Raw genomic sequence first — 16,056 nt, forward strand, 5'->3', positions numbered from 1 at the left:
CAAGATGGTGACTATACCAGAGGTGTAGAGATCCAGGAGAAGTTTTCTTCAGGAAGACAAAAGTTCAGAGATCCCAGCGTGAGTGAACAACAGCCAGTGGTTCCTTTCAGCAGAAGTCCCCTTAGCAGAGGATTCAGGCAGCAATCCTTTCAGCGGATGACTAGGAGTAAACACAAAGTCAGCAAGACTCTATTCAGAGGGCTAGCACAGGTGAGTAGAAAGCTAAAAGCACACAATACTCAGGCAAGGCATGATTGCAACACATGCAGTTTAAGTAGGTCCACAGGCAGGAAACACATGACCCCAGTGAGGCAATGGAAGCCATCTTGGCTAAGGGAAAAACTACTGGCAAAGTAAAATTAAACCTGGCATCCTGACACTGCCAAAGGAGCTTAGAGACAGAATTGTGGCAAGGCACAGATCTGGCCAAGTTTACAAAAGAATTTCTGCATTAGTCAAGGGTCCTAAGAACACAGTGGCCTCCATAATCCTTAAGTGGAAAAAGTTTGGGACCACCAGAAGTCTTCCTAGACCTGGCCGTCCAGCTCAACTGAGCAATCGTGGGAGAAGAGCCTTGGTGAGAGAGGTAAAGATGAACCCCAAGATCACTGTGGCTGAGCTCCAAAGATGCAGTAGGGAGATGGGAGAAAGTTGCATAAAGTCAACTATCACTGCAGCCCTCCACAAGTCGAGCCTTTATGGCAGAGTGGCCCAACGGAAGCCTCTCCTCAGTGCAAGACATATGGAAGCCTGCACAGAGTTTGCTTAAAAACAAATGAAGGACTCCCAGTCTATGAGAAATAAGATTCTTTGGTCTGATGAGACTAAGATAGAACTTTTTGGTGATAATTCTAAGGGGTATGTGTGGAGAAAACCAGGCACTGCTCATCACCTGCCCAATACAATCCCAACAGTGAAACATGGTGGTGGCAGCATCATGGGGGTGTTTTTCAGCTGCAGGGACAGGACGACTGGTTGGAATTGAAAGAAACATGAATGTGGCCAAGTACACAGATATCCTGGATGAAAACCTCTTCCAGAGTGCTCTGGACCTCAGACTTGGCCGAAGGTTCACCTTCCAACAAGACAATGACCCTATGCACACAGTTAAAATAACAAAGGAGTGGCTTCAGAACAACTCTGTGACCATTCTAGACTGGCCCAGCCAGAGCCCTGACCTAAACCCAATTGAACATCTCTGGAGAGACCTGAAAATGGCTGTCCACCAACGTTCACCATCCAACCTGACAGAACTGGAGAGGATCTGCAAGGAAGAATGGCAGAGGAACCCCAAATCCAGGTGTGAAAAACTTGTTGCATCATTCCCAAGAAGACTCATGGATGCACTAGCTCAAAAGGGGGCTTCTACTCAATACTGGTCATTTGGTCTGACATGCACTGTGAGCTGTGAGGTCTTATATAGACAGGTGTGTGCCTTTCCAAATCAAGTCCTATCAGTTTAATTAAACACAGCTGGACTCCAATGAAAGAGTAGAACCATCTCAAGGAGGATCACAAGGAAATGGACAGCATGTGACTTAAATATGAGTAAAGGGTCTGAATACTTATGACCATGTGATATTTCAGTTTTCCTTTTTTAATAAATTTGCAAAAATTTCTACATTTCTGTTTTTTTCAGTCAACATGGGGTACACAGTGTACTTTAATGAGAAAAAAAATGAACTTTTTAGAATTTACCAAATGGCTGCAATGAAACAAAGAGTGAAAAATTTAAAGGGGTCTGAATGCTTTCCGTACCCACAGTACTTCAATAAAACTCACCCTATAGATACCCTAGCCTGAACCTGAATGTCAATGGAGATGGGCATCCTACATATAGATGACAATGGCACCCTTGCTGAACGGCAGCTGCCCCTAGACCCTAAAAGTCCCTTATTCGTACTTACATAGACCAAAGATCTGACAGTCTACCAGAAACTGGTACAGATATCACATCAAACAATCAATCCTCAGTGTGTACTAAATGATTAAAGTGACAACAGTGAATAAAGTGACAATGTGCAAATTTATAAAAACACCCAAGAACGTTCCTAATATCTTTGGACCTCCAAGCCAAAGGATACATTCAGGCATCCAAACAAAGGCTACAATCAGCCCTGTTCAACACCCTAGATGCTGATTACCTGCCTTATAGTGGAGGGTGACACCCTAGTTAATGTTGACACTGTGGCGCCCCCGCTCCACGGCGGCTATCCCTGGATAACCCTAGCCAGCCCTGGAATTAATCACCCATAGAGGTATCAATAACATAAATGATCACAAGACTAAACAATAAAAGGAACTTATCTTGATAAAGTGCAATACTGATGCGGATCATCTTTATGCCGCATGTCCCGATTTTAAAGAGATTTAATAAAATTTGTATTTTAGGGTTTATGTTATACTTATGTCTTATGGTATCCTAAGCTTATCTTATGCTATACTCACATTATGCATTAACACTTCACATGCTGTTACATCACCATTATACATTACATAAGACACATATCACTTTTACATATAAAACCGCAAGAGAGTGTTCACATGAGGTGTTTGTTGTCTTCAGGGGCAGGAACAGGGTAAGACAGTCCACATCCCTACAGTTTTGTATCTTGGGCTCTGTGCACACAGCCTGCTCCAAGCTTAGCCGGTAAGAGCCCTATCTATGTGGTACAATACTGGGGTTCATCGTATGTTTTCCGCATCTACTGTATGGAGGTTTCTCTACTATCAATAAAGAGAAGGTTTTTCGCAGCCTTATTCTTAAGAAGACAGGGGGTTTAGCTCCATGTCACACTACACACCGTGGTAAGGTGTATGAGGGGAGCATAGCCCGCCTAATCTAATAGTATGGGCGTCACTAATAGGCTGTAAACCAGACACTGTGCGTGACCAGCGCCAAAATATTTACCAGAACCTCATATATAGATTTTGCATGTTATTTTTATTCAGGGTTCAGACAAGCCCATCAATGCTGGATTTGTAAACTAGGGGGTCTGTCCTCATGGGGTGCACTTAGATAGTGCTTTGCAGCCTGCCTAATCTAACAGTATGAGGGTCACTAATAGGCTGTAAGCCCTATATTGATCACTATCTGTGTTAGGCGTCAGGTGTTTTCTGGATCTGAAATGGGTTCAGAATCATCAGTGGATTCTGTGGTCTCCCATTCCGGTCCAGATGCTGCTCAGCATCATCATTGGTCCCAACGCCTAGCTGGTGCACGAGATGTACAAGCTGTCTCTTGGGTCTTTGTTCCTAGCAACATGAAGGATAGGTTGCGGAGGGAAACAGGGCTGTTACAGCCTAAGTCCAGGATACACTGCACTGAGCATGCCCGTGATATGGCGGACCGTGATTAGTGGTTTGGGAGTCAGCTGATCCGGTGACCTGGCACCGCCTGATTGGTCGCGGGTGACGTCACCAATAATGTGACGGTGGGCAGGGCTTAATATTTAAATAGCACGCCCACAAACATGGCGGCGCGCTCTGATCATTGAGCTGAGTTGGTGTTACTGTGTGGACGCTTGGTCGTTTCGGCTCCACGTGTACTTTTGCTGTTATAGCTTCTGACAGGCAGGTTTAGCAGGGGATAGACAGCCTTAGATGGAGGGAGGCAGGTAGCTTCGTCTGACAGTCTGGCTCCGACAAGGGGGTCGCTATACACCCCGAGCAGACTGCGGACTCCGTATTCCTGGCACCGCCTGTTAGCCACGTGGAGAGATACTCCTCAGTCCGGTAGCAAGCCGGCTGGGAGCATGTATACGCCTGCGTGAATCACACATGCATCCTAGCGCCTGCTGCGTAGCCTCTGTGCAGTTAACAGGGCTACAGCTACATTATGTGTCGCACATCTCTCGTGCAGTTAACGGAGATAGTGCGAATCCCTATTCCCGTTCCGGTGTGCAGTAACACGGGGGGGATTGTTATTTCAGCTGGTTCTTTTACCTTCTTACCCGGAAGGTGTTCGTCCGCAGTCCTCCAGGCTGCATCGCGGACCCCGGGTTCGTTTGCTTTCCATTATTTAATAAAGTTGTTTGCAACCATTCCCCTAACAATCTGTGTGTGACCAGTGACCTATACAAGCCATTTTTTGTGTGCAGTTTTAATACTAAGCAATGACCCCCTCCAAGAATTGGTAGGTTATGAGTTGGTTGTCTCATCAGTATTTTGCACCTGTGCTGCCCCTGCCTTTATTATATGGTTTGCTTCATCCTGATTAATGCATTAGTTTTGAGACCTGGGCAGGTGAATAAATACTGTTCCTCTTTTTTGCTGTGTTAATAATTTTTTTCAGTTTTAATTCAACTACTCTAGCATCAAGCTCCTAATTCGCTTTGTCTAAAGGAAGTTAGATGGCAATGTTTTATTGTGTGAGGTATGGAACTCTCTACCACATGACCTTGTAATACTTAATTCTCTAAAAAAAAGTTCAAGGAGGTCCTGTGTGACTTTCTTGAATAATATTACAGGTTATTCATACTAGATTTTGTTATGGGACGTTGATCCAAGCAACTAGTCTGATTGCCATATGTGGAGTCGGGAAGGAATTTTTCCCCTAATTTTGGGCAAGCAGCATCTGCCTCATGGGGTTTTTTGACTTCCTCTGGATCAACACATTAGCTTTTCACAGGTCTCTATATATAGTGTGATGGCTCCCACAGCTCTTTATATACAGTACTAGATGGTGTCCCGATTCTAACGCATCGGGTATTCTAGAATCTGTATGCGGCCGACCAGGCGCAATCAACAGAGTGGTGTTTAAATGTGGCGCCAAAATCGCTGATTGGTCGCGGCCGCCGGCCACGACCAATCAGCAGAGCGGTGTTTAAATTTGGCGCCAGTATCGCTGATTGGTCGCGGCGCCAATATCGCTGATTCCGACCAATCAGCGAATCGTATTACTGAGGACCGGGCAGCGACGCTACCTGTGCGGGTACTTCCGCTGCGAGGAACCGGGAGATGGCCGGCTGCTCACAGCCGAAGTATCCCGACTGGCGGCGCCGCTCCCCGGTCCTCGCTTCACACTTGCCGTCGGGAGATCAGCGGCCCTAGCCATTGATCTCCCGACGGTAGCCGCATGGAGGTCAGCAGCGCCGCCGGTCGCGGTACTTCTGCTGCGAGCAGCCGGGAGATGAGCGGCTAGCGCCAGTCATCTCCCGGCTGCATCGCCGCTGACCTCCGTGCGGCAGATGAGCTGCTAACGGCCGCCATCTTTTTCTGAAATCCCGCGTCGCTGATTGGCCGCGGCTGGACCAATCAGCGACGCAGGATTTCCTGGACAGAAGGACAGACAGACAGACGGGATTAGACGATTATATACAGTACAGACCAAAAGTTTGGACACACCTTCTCATTTCAAGATTTTTCTGTATTTTCATGACTATGAAAATTGTACATTCACACTGAAGGCATCAAAACTATGAATTAACACATGTGGAATTATATACTTAACAAAAAAGTGTGAAACAACTGAAAATATGTCTTATATTCTAGGTTCTTCAAAGTAGCCACCTTTTGCTTTGATGACTGCTTTGCACACTCTTGGCATTCTCTTGATGAGCTTCAAGAGGTAGTCAATGGAAATGGTCTTCCAACAATCTTGAAGGAGTTCCCAGAGATGCTTAGCACTTGTTGGCCCTTTTGCCTTCACTCTGCGGTCCAGCTCACCCCAAATCATCTCGATTGGGTTCAGGTCTGGTGACTGTGGAGGCCAGGTCATCTGGCGTAGCACCCCATCATTCTCCTTCTTGGTCAAATAGCCCTTACACAGCCTGGAGGTGTGTTTGGGGTCATTGTCCTGTTGAAAAATAAATGATGGTCCAACTAAACGCAAACCGGATGGAATAGCATGCCGCTGCAAGATGCTGTTGTAGCCATGCTGGTTCAGTATGCCTTCAATTTTGAATAAATCCCCAACAGTGTCACCTGCAAAGCACCCCCACACCATCACACCTCCTCCTCCATGCTTCTCGGTGGGAACCAGACATGTAGAGTCCATCCGTTCACCTTTTCTGCATCGCACAAAGACACGGTGGTTGGAACCAAAGATCTCAAATTTAGACTCATCAGACCAAAGCACAGATTTCCACTGGTCTAATGTCCATTCCTTGTGTTCTTTAGCCCAAATAAGTCTCTTCTGCTTGTTGCCTGTCCTTAGCAGTGGTTTCCTAGCAGCTATTTTACCATGAAGGCCTGCTGCACAAAGTCTCCTCTTAACAGTTGTTGAAGAGATGTGTCTGCTGCTAGAACTCTGTGTGGCATTGACCTGGTCTCTAATCTGAGCTGCTGTTAACCTGCGATTTCTGAGGCTGGTGACTCGGATAAACTTATCCTCAGAAGCAGAGGTGACTCTTGGTCTTCCTTTCCTGGGGCAGTCCTCATGTGAGCCAGTTTCTTGCAGCGCTTGATGGTTTTTGCATCTGCACTTGGGGACACTTTCAAAGTTTTACCAATTTTTTGCATTGACTGACCTTCATTTCTTAAAGTAATGATGGCCACTCATTTTTCTTTACTTAGCTGCTTTTTTCTTGCCATAATACAAATTCTAACAGTCTATTTAGTAGGACTATCAGCTGTGTATCCACCAGACTTCTGCACAACACAGCTGATGATCCGAACCCCATTTATAAGGCAAGAACTCCCACTTATTAAACCTGACAGGGCACACCTGTGAAGTGAAAACCATTTCCGGTGACTACCTCTTGAAGCTCATCAAGAGAATGCCAAGAGTGTGCAAAGCAGTCATCAAAGCAAAAGGTGGCTACTTTGAAGAACCTAGAATATAAGACATATTTTCAGTTGTTTCACACTTTTTTTGTTAAGTATATAATTCCACATGTGTTAATTCATAGTTTTGATGCCTTCAGTGTGAATGTACAATTTTCATAGTCATGCAAATACAGAAAAATCTTGAAATGAGAAGGTGTGTCCAAACTTTTGGTCTGTACTGTATATTAGATGATGACCCCACAGACCCTTTACACAGCATTATGTTTCCACAGCTCCTTGTATACAGTATGATTCCCTCATTGTTCCCTAAATACAGTATGATGTGCTCACAGCTCCATATACACCGTATGATGTCCCCACACATGCAGATACACAATATGATACCTATACACAATATGATGCCCCTACATCTCCCTATATACAATATGATGCCCCTACATCTCCCTCCATCTGAACAAGTCTCTCCAGCTTCAGAAAGATTATGGACGCATCACATTTTTTTTTACGGACAGGGAAAAAAGTGCCCTATTTTTATGGACTGTCCAAGAATTTCTGGACAGTTGGCTACCCTGCTATTAGTTCCACTGGGGTGGCAGCCTAGGTGGATGCTGGAAGCACAACCGTCTCTCCCTAAGATTCGGAGAGGGAAGGCCACCGATTCCTGACCCTTGCTGTGGCCTTTTCGTTGAGAGGGATGGTTTATTGAGGGCCCATATATACACACAGTCATGGCTGGAAGTGTTTAGCAACCTTGAGATTGTTCCAGAAAGTGAAGTATTTCTCCCAGAAAATTATTACAATTACACATGTTTTGTTATACATTTGTTATAATATTTATTTCCTTTGTGTGTATTGAAACAGCACAAAAAAATGGGAAAAAAAGGCAAATTGGACATAATTTCACACAAAACTCCAAAAATGGGCCGGACAAAATTGTTGGCACTTTTCCAAAATTGTGGAAAAACAACTTTGCTTCAAGCATGTGATGCTCGTTAAAACTCACCTGTGGCAAGTAACAGTCGTGGGTAATATGAAAGTCATACCTGAGACCAGATAAAAAGTGGAGAAGATAGATAGATATGAGATTGATAGATAGATAGATATGAGATAGATAGATGGATATGTGGCACCCCAGGGTCTGGTTACCACTGTAATAGAAATATTATGTCTGAGAGCAAGTGGGAGGTTTCCTGGTTCGGAGCCCTTAAACATGCAACACCTCCTGTCCCAGACCAGATAGGGAAGGAACCTGCCCTATATAAACTGGATCTGGGGCGGGGTTAGTGAAGTCAGAGCCTGGAGTTAGTTCCAGACACAGGGAAAGTAACAGCGAGGAGCTCTGTAGGAGCAGGAGCTGAAGACCAGGGACTTGAGCTAAGCGGAGTTCGTCCTGGCAGAAGACTCTGAGAACCGGACACAGGAGTCCGAGGTTGCGGGGACTTATATATACCCAGCAGCAGAAACCCGCCGGCAGGGGATTTCAAGTCCTCTGGCCATAGAAGCCCGGAGGCTCAGTCACGAGCAAGGGACCAGCACTGCAATCGAGGAGCGGGGGCTATCAGAAGGCCCCAAGTCACCAGCCATACAGGTGAGCACCACACGGAACTCTCAGGGACGTGGGCTACTTCCACTCGCTTACAGCAAGGTAGCCAGGAAGAGTGCAGATAGTCAGGGAGGCCTACAACTCCACCTGGCCAGGGGAACTCCAGTTTGCTCACAGACTGACCAGGCCTCTTATGCTAGCCAGTACTCCCGGGAGGGTCTGCCTTATCACCATCAGTAAAGACCCTGAACTGCACTGCAAAGCCTCTGAGTCGTTCCTGCTGCGCTCGTGTACCATCACTCCTATAGAATCATAGAATCATAGAATGGTAGAGTTGGAAGGGACCTCCTGGGTCATCTGGTCCAACCCCCTGCTCAAACCAGGATTCACTAAATCATCTCAGACAGATGCCTGTCCAGCCTCTGTTTGAAGACGTGGCTATCATCCACACTCACTAGCCTGAGGCTATACTCCTCCCGTGGGGAGTTATACTACACTCTGCTGCCCTCACAACATCAGCCTCAGAGGTCTGCTCAGCAGCGGCGCTTCTTATTGACCGCAATCCACGGGTGGCGTAGTCGGACATTGCATTATACTGATACAGAGACTGCCACAATATTGGTCTGGCCACCCTGAGCCACGGGACCAGGTCGCCACAACTACTCCCAGCATTGCCCTGAAGTCCGGTCCCGGGTGCCCCATGGCCCAGGGGGCGCGTCATATAGATAATAGATAGATGATAGATAGTCCTATGATATGAGATAGAGGTCGTTATAGACAGGTTTATACACTCTCTCCCGAAGTCGGTAAAATCCTGGGTTGCCCAGGGAGATCCCTATAATGCTGATGACTTGGTGGGGTTGGTGGAAAGATACCAGGCGGTTGAGAGTCCGTTGGGAAAACAAGGGGTCGTAGCCTCTCAATACTGGGGTTCCCAAAAGGTGGCGGACACCCAAAAGAAGGGAGCTAGCGCCACACCTGGGGGGCATCCTAGAGTTCAGGAGGGGTCTGAGTTGCTGCCCAAGGTCCCACCCCATAATATAGTGTGTTGGAGATGTCATACCCCTGGCCATATTGCCTCCCGGTGTCCCATAACCTCTGAACCAATGGACTGTAACATGGGCCGGCGTTGCTCTTATTTTGCCTACCCCGCCTGCAGCGCGGTTCGTCAACATGGCGAGGGCCCTCAGGCATGCTCAGTGTCAGTTAACGGGGCACAAGTCTCTGGACTATTGGTCTCAGGAAGTTTGGTGACCCTGATAAGGGCCACACTCCCTCATCGGCTGGTTTCTGGGAAGGTGGTGGGTGTCCGGTGTATCAATGGGGACGCTAAGAACTATCCTGTGGCCCAGGTGGATGTAAACACAGACTGTGGCACCACATCTCATGAAGTGGCGGTCGTTAAAGACCTATTGCATCCCATAATAATTGGACGTTACTTTGCATTATTCTGGGAAATGTGGGGGAAAGCGGGGACACCTGGTTGCTTGGACGACAGCCAGATCGCCCCTAAGGAAACTTACCCGCAGAACATAGTAGATGAGTTTCCCATGTGTGTGCTGGTGGGCAATGAGGCTGAAGTAGCATCCCCTGAGTCCAATATCCCTGAGCTTTAGGTGTCCGAGGGAAACTTTGGAACTGCCCAACTCAGGGATTTAACTCTGAAAGGGGCCTTTGAAAATGTTACTGTGTTAAATGGGGTGCCTCAGGAACCGGGGGCTGACACTCGGTTCCCTCATTTTGCTGTGAATGGGGATTTGCTGTACAGAATAACCAAGCCAAGGGGTGAGGTAATAGAACAGTTGCTGGTGCCAGGGCCCTATAGACGCAGGGTGTTAGACATGGCTCATTCTCATGTGTTGGGTGGTCACCTGGGTGCAGACAAGATTCAAGAACGGATCCTCCAAAGATTCTACTGGCCAGGTTGCTATAGAGAAATATAGAGTTATTGTCGTTCCTGCCCCACATGCCAGATAACCTCCCCAGTGGCCCACTTCCGCAGTCCCCTAGTGCCACTACCAGTCATCGAGGTTCCATTCGAACGCATAGCAATGGATCTAGTGGGGCCTCTGGTCAAGTCCGCCCAAGTGCATCAGTATATCCTGGTGGTATTAGATTATGCTACATGGTATCTGGAGGCCGTACCACTACGAAACTCCTCCACCAGGTGTATAGCCCGGGAGTTAGACCACATGTTTTCAAGAACTGGGTTGCCTAACGAGATCCTAACAGACCAAGGAACTCCATTTATGTCGAAGGTCATGAGGGAATTGTGCAAGACACTGCAGATTGCACAACTGAGAACCTCCGTGTACTCTCCCCAGACGGACGGACTGGTAGAGAGGTTTAACAAAACCTTGAAAGCAATGTTGAGGAAAGCAGTGGAAAAGGATGGCCGAGACTGGGACTATATGTTGTTCGCCATGAGGGAAGTTCCCAAAGCTTCCACAGGTTTCTCCCCGTTTGAACCACTCTATGGACGACACTCTCAGGACTCCTGGAGGTGGAGAAAGAGTCCTGGGAAGCTGAGACCACTCCCTATAGGAGAGTGGTGGAGCACGTTGCCCAGATGCAAGAGAGGATTGCCCATGTGATGCCCATTGTGAGGGAGCACCTCCTTAAGGCACAAGAGGCACAGTCCAGGGTGTATAATAGGTCGGCCAGGGTGAGATCGTTCAACCCAGGAGATCGAGTGCTTGTGCTAGTCCCACAGTGGAGACAAGTTCATGGCCAAGTGGCAGGGCCCCTATGAGGTGGTAGAGAAAGTGGGGGAAGTCAACTTTAAGATCCACCAACCAGGGAAGAGGAAGCCCTACCAAATTTACCATGTTAACTTGATTAAGCCATGGCAAGATAGAGAGCCTGCGGAAGCTCCCTGTTTAATGGCTGAGGCTGAGGCCGATGTGAAAGAGGTCAAGGTGGCAGAGTCACTGTCACATGCCCAAAAGCAACAGTGCAAAGAGTTGTTACAGCGAAATAAAGACATGTTTTCGGAGTTGCCAGGACTCACTCAGGTCATAGAGCATGAGGTTCTCACAGAGCCTCATGTTCGCGTCAATCTAAAACCATACCGGATCCCCGAAGCCCGCAGATAGGTGATCTCTAAAGAAGTAAGGCGGATGCTAAACCTGGGAGTCATTGAAGAGTCCAAAAGTGGATGGTCCAGTCCTATAGTCTTAGTGCCGAAACCAGATGAGGAATGGCGGTTTTGCAACGACTATAGGAAGCTGAACGAGGTCTCAAAGTTCGACGCCTACCCAATGCCTAGGGTAGATGAGCTTATCGAAAGGCTAGGACCCGCTCGGTACATCACCACTCTGGACCTCACCAAAGGATATTGGCAAATTCCCCTGTCCAAAGAGGCTAAGGAGAAGACAGCCTTCTCGACGCCAATACGTCAGGATGCCGTTTGGGTTGAAGGGAGCTCCGGCCACCTTCCAGAGAGCCATGGACCGGATCTTAGCACCCCACAAACAGTATGCAGCGGCCTACCTAGATGCCATCGTCATATTTAGCCAGGACTGGGAAAGTCATCTGGACAAAGTTCAAGCCATACTTGATGCCCTAAGGAAGGCGGGCTTTACTATCAACCCGAAGAAATGTGCCATGGGGATGGAGGAAGCCAAGTACCTAAGGTACGTGGTTGGTAGAGGGGAAATAAAACCACAAATAAATAAGGTCGAGGCGATCGTGAACTGGCCACAGCCCCTCTCGAAGAAGCAGGTCATGGCGTTTCTAGGCATTGTGGGCTACTATCGAAGATTTGTCCCTAACTTTGCCCTGATAGCAGCCCCACTGATGGATCTTCCGAAAGGGATGAAGTCAGCTATGGCCAAGTGGTCCCCGGAAGCAGAAGCGACCTGCCAGGAATTGAAACTGGTCCTCTGTAAACAACCAGTCTTGGTGGCACCCAGCTTCTCCAAGGAGTTTGTGGTCCAGATGGATGCATCGGATGTCGGGCTGGGAGCAGTCTTGTCCCAGGAGATTAACGGAGAAGAACACCCTGTAAAATACCTCAGTCTGAAGCTCTCCGCTTGTGAGAAGGACTACTCCATTGTAGAAAAAGAATGTTTGGCCATTAAGTGGGCGTTAAACACTCTGAGGTATTACCTATTAGGTAGAAGGTTCAGGTTAGTGTCAGACCATGCCCCATTGAGGTGGATGCGAGAAAAGAAGGGAAACAATGCCAGAATGACTAGGTGGTTCCTGGCTCTACAAGATTTTAGTTTCCGGGTAGAGCATAGGCCTGGGAAACAACATGGGAATGCCGCTGCCTTGTCAAGGGTTTATTGTATGGTGACAGAAGGTGCCAAGCCCTACGGCTTTGGACAGAGGGGGGGTGTATGTAAGGTTGCTGCCGGACAGATCGTGGACGGGAGCTATGTGTCCTCGAAGTGCCATGCTTCGGTGATGTAGGATCCGGAGAAGCAGGCTCCAGCACACATAGTGCTGAGAGGAATTTAATGGGTCCGGATTACAGGGCCGGGTTTTATGAGCAGCTGAAAGAGCTGGGGGGGAACAGCTGCTCACTTACCTCCAGTCCAGGTCTTGGAAGGCTAATTTAAGACAGCTGCGCCTGTCTCTGTCTGTCTGTGTTTGCTGGGCAAGGTGAGCAGACCTTGCAGGTGCTTCTTAGACTCTGCAGGAGGCAGAGAAAAGCACCTTGTTTAAACGGCTGAAGCCGTGCTGCATGGACTTGTTATTTTGAGCTTTGTTCTGTTATTCCTTTTTGTGCCAGGAAAAGGCTGTAACTTTTGTTTCTTAACTGGTGTATGGACACTAAAATAAGCCACCAGTTTGTTTGAACCCGTGGACTGCATCACTGTGTGAACCTGTGCCTACCTCCAACGCGGCTCAGTGAGTACAAATCCCTACACTATCTATCTATCTATTTATCTATCCATCTATCTATCCATCTATTTATTCATCTATCCATCTATCTATCCATCTATCATACATGGATAGATAGAAAGATAGATAGATATGTGACACCCCAGGGGTCTGGTTGCCACAGTGATAGAGATATTACGTCTGAGAGCAGGTGGGAGGTCTCTTGGTCAGGGATCCTATGCATGCCACACCTCCTGCCCAGTCCTGGGAGGGGAAGAACTTCCCCTATATAAACCTAGGGCTGAGGCAGGGTTAGTGAGTAGAGAAGAAGTAGAGAAAGAGAAGCAGCATAGGAAGAAACAACAGGAGCTCTGTGGGAGCAGTGTTACAAGGAGTCAGGGGCTGGCAGCTGCAGAGCTCGCCCTGACTGAGAAGTTATCACCGGACCCGGAGTCCGAGGCTGTGGGGACTAACTCCTATCCAGCAGCAGAAACCGACCGGCAGGGGATTGCAGGTCCTCTGGCCCAGAAACCCGAAGGCACGGTCACACGCGTGGGACCAGCACCGCCGTCGTGGAGCGGAAGCTACTAGAAGGCCCCGAGTCACCGGCCATACGGGTGAGCACCACACGGTACACTCAGGGACGTGGGCTACTTATACCCGCCTCTAGCAAGGTAGCCAGAAGAGTATCGTTAGTTTGGGAGGCCTACAACTCCGCCTGGCCAGGGGAGATCCCATCTGCTCAAGGACTGACCAGGCCCCAATCGCTAGCCAGTACTCCGGGAGGGTCTATCTTTGTCACCAGTAAAGACCCTGAACTACACAGTACCGTCTCCGAGTGGTTCCTGCTACCCCCATCATCCACGTCGGCTGCCCTGAGGCCATACCCCTCCCGTTGGGGGTTATACTATCACGCTGCACAATCCTACCACCGGCCTCAGCGGTCTGCCCTGCAGCAGCAGCTCCCTGGCTGCACTCAACGGGTGGCGTAGTCGTCCAACATCTACCGCTAAAACAGCGCCACTTAGTCTGACTCCCTGGGCACGGACCGGATCACCGCCACGAGACTACAACCCTCAACAGATCCGGCTCCGGGTAAGCTCCCGCGTGCGCAACGCAGCGCGACACAGGCCCAGGGGCGCGTCAACTTTTGGCGTAGTCGGCAGGATCTCGTGCCCGCAACCACCGGGTACTGCGTGCCTGAAAAAGACTGTTCAAACTTACCAGTGGTGAAGATTCCCGCCATCCGGCGCCATCTTCTACATTCTTCCCGCCATCCGCGAAGTTTTCCCGCCATCCGGCGCCATCTTCGGCCTTCTTCCCGCCATCCGTGGAGGTTTCCCGCCATTGGACGCCATCTTGAGGACGCCGCGCGGGAAGAAGAGGGGCGTGGACTCCGAAAGCGCGCGAGAACTGAAGCCCCGCCTCACGTCCGGACGTTGCGTAAGGTCCTGGAAGGAGCCCAGCAGACGCCGACGTCACAGGAGCGCGACGGAAGGTCCTCAACCCTGACGATCCACTGCGGAGCCGCGGCCTACGGAAGAGGATCATCGCAAGGTAGGCCACGGTCCACTAGGGGGGAGAAGGATGTCGGATACGGAGGAGAGCTTCACCGCTTCAACCCCCGCCAGCGCCACCGCTGTTGCGGTCATGCCTTTCACCATGCCCTATATCCCGGGGGCAGCCTGGCTACCCCAGTACTCAGGGGAATCGCATACCCTGCATGACTTTAGAGAAAAGCTGGATAGCCTCTTCCAGGTGTACCCCCTTACAGAAGAGCAAAAAGTGAGCATCCTGGTGGCCCAATTAACCGGGGCAGCCCAAAGGGAGGTAAAGTCCTGGCCACCTGGGGGGAGGACTGTCGCAGGGATACTGGCCCGGCTGAGGGACACCTTTGATACCCGCACCTCAGCCGAGATCAAGCTCAGATTCTACGGGTGCAAACAGCGGGCATATGAGAGTATAAGGGACTATGCATTAAACCTACAAGAAGCCCTGAGAGCCATTAAGCAGACCGACCCTGACGGCGTGGGAGACGAGGACAGGCTGTTGACTGAACAATTTATAGAGGGTTTATATTGCAATGCCCACCGAACCCAGTTGCGGGCAATGGCCTTACAGGACCCTCATCTGGGATTTGCACAGTTCAAGGACAGAGCCATCCGGGTGCTCCGAGAACCGGCACCAGGTGGCGTTGTGACCCACAGACGCCCCACTACCACTTACCACCAGGAGGCGGCGCCCTTGTCGGCAGGGCCTGTGGGAGCTGATGCGCAGGCTTTGAGCAATGACCCGGCTCCAAACCTGCACCATCAGGTCCAAGAGCTAGCTAAAAGCGTTGCTGCGCTAACCCGAACTGTGCAGTCTTTACAGGTTTCTACTCCAGGGAAGATCCAGCTGGCATCCGGACCGGAGGACATCCCGTGGCGTCGACCAAGGAGGACCCCACCGGCCAGAGGAAGACCCAGCGACCGATACAACGAGGACGGACGACCCATCTGCCGCCGCTGTAATCAACCCGGACATATGGCAAGGTACTGTCCTTTAAACTGGCACAACCTAGGGTAGAGGGCCAACCCCTAGGAAAAAGATCATCAGGCCCATCGAACTGGCGCGACAAATATGTGGGAGGACGTCCAGTCTTGCCTGTGGTACTGGATGGCATTCCTATGAGTGCCCTACTGGATACCGGGTCACAGGTCACCACCATCCCGTACGTGCTCTTCAAGCAGTACTGGAATGACTCGGATATTACCCGCTACCCTGACGACGACTTGAGTATCATCGCCAGCAATGGTCAGCCCGTGCCACAGATCGGATTTAAAGAGGTGACCATTAAAATTGGTAGAGTTGAACTGGCAGCACAGGGACTGATCATTGTAGACATTGACAAACATGAGAGTCACCCAAAGATAACTCTAGGAACTAATGTAATTGAAAATTGTCTTGCAGAG

The sequence above is a fragment of the Phyllobates terribilis genome, unplaced genomic scaffold (assembly GCF_046119375.1).
Source record: "Phyllobates terribilis strain yellow unplaced genomic scaffold, ASM4611937v1 Scaffold_110__1_contigs__length_5578470, whole genome shotgun sequence".
NCBI classification, from domain to species: domain Eukaryota; kingdom Metazoa; phylum Chordata; class Amphibia; order Anura; family Dendrobatidae; genus Phyllobates; species Phyllobates terribilis.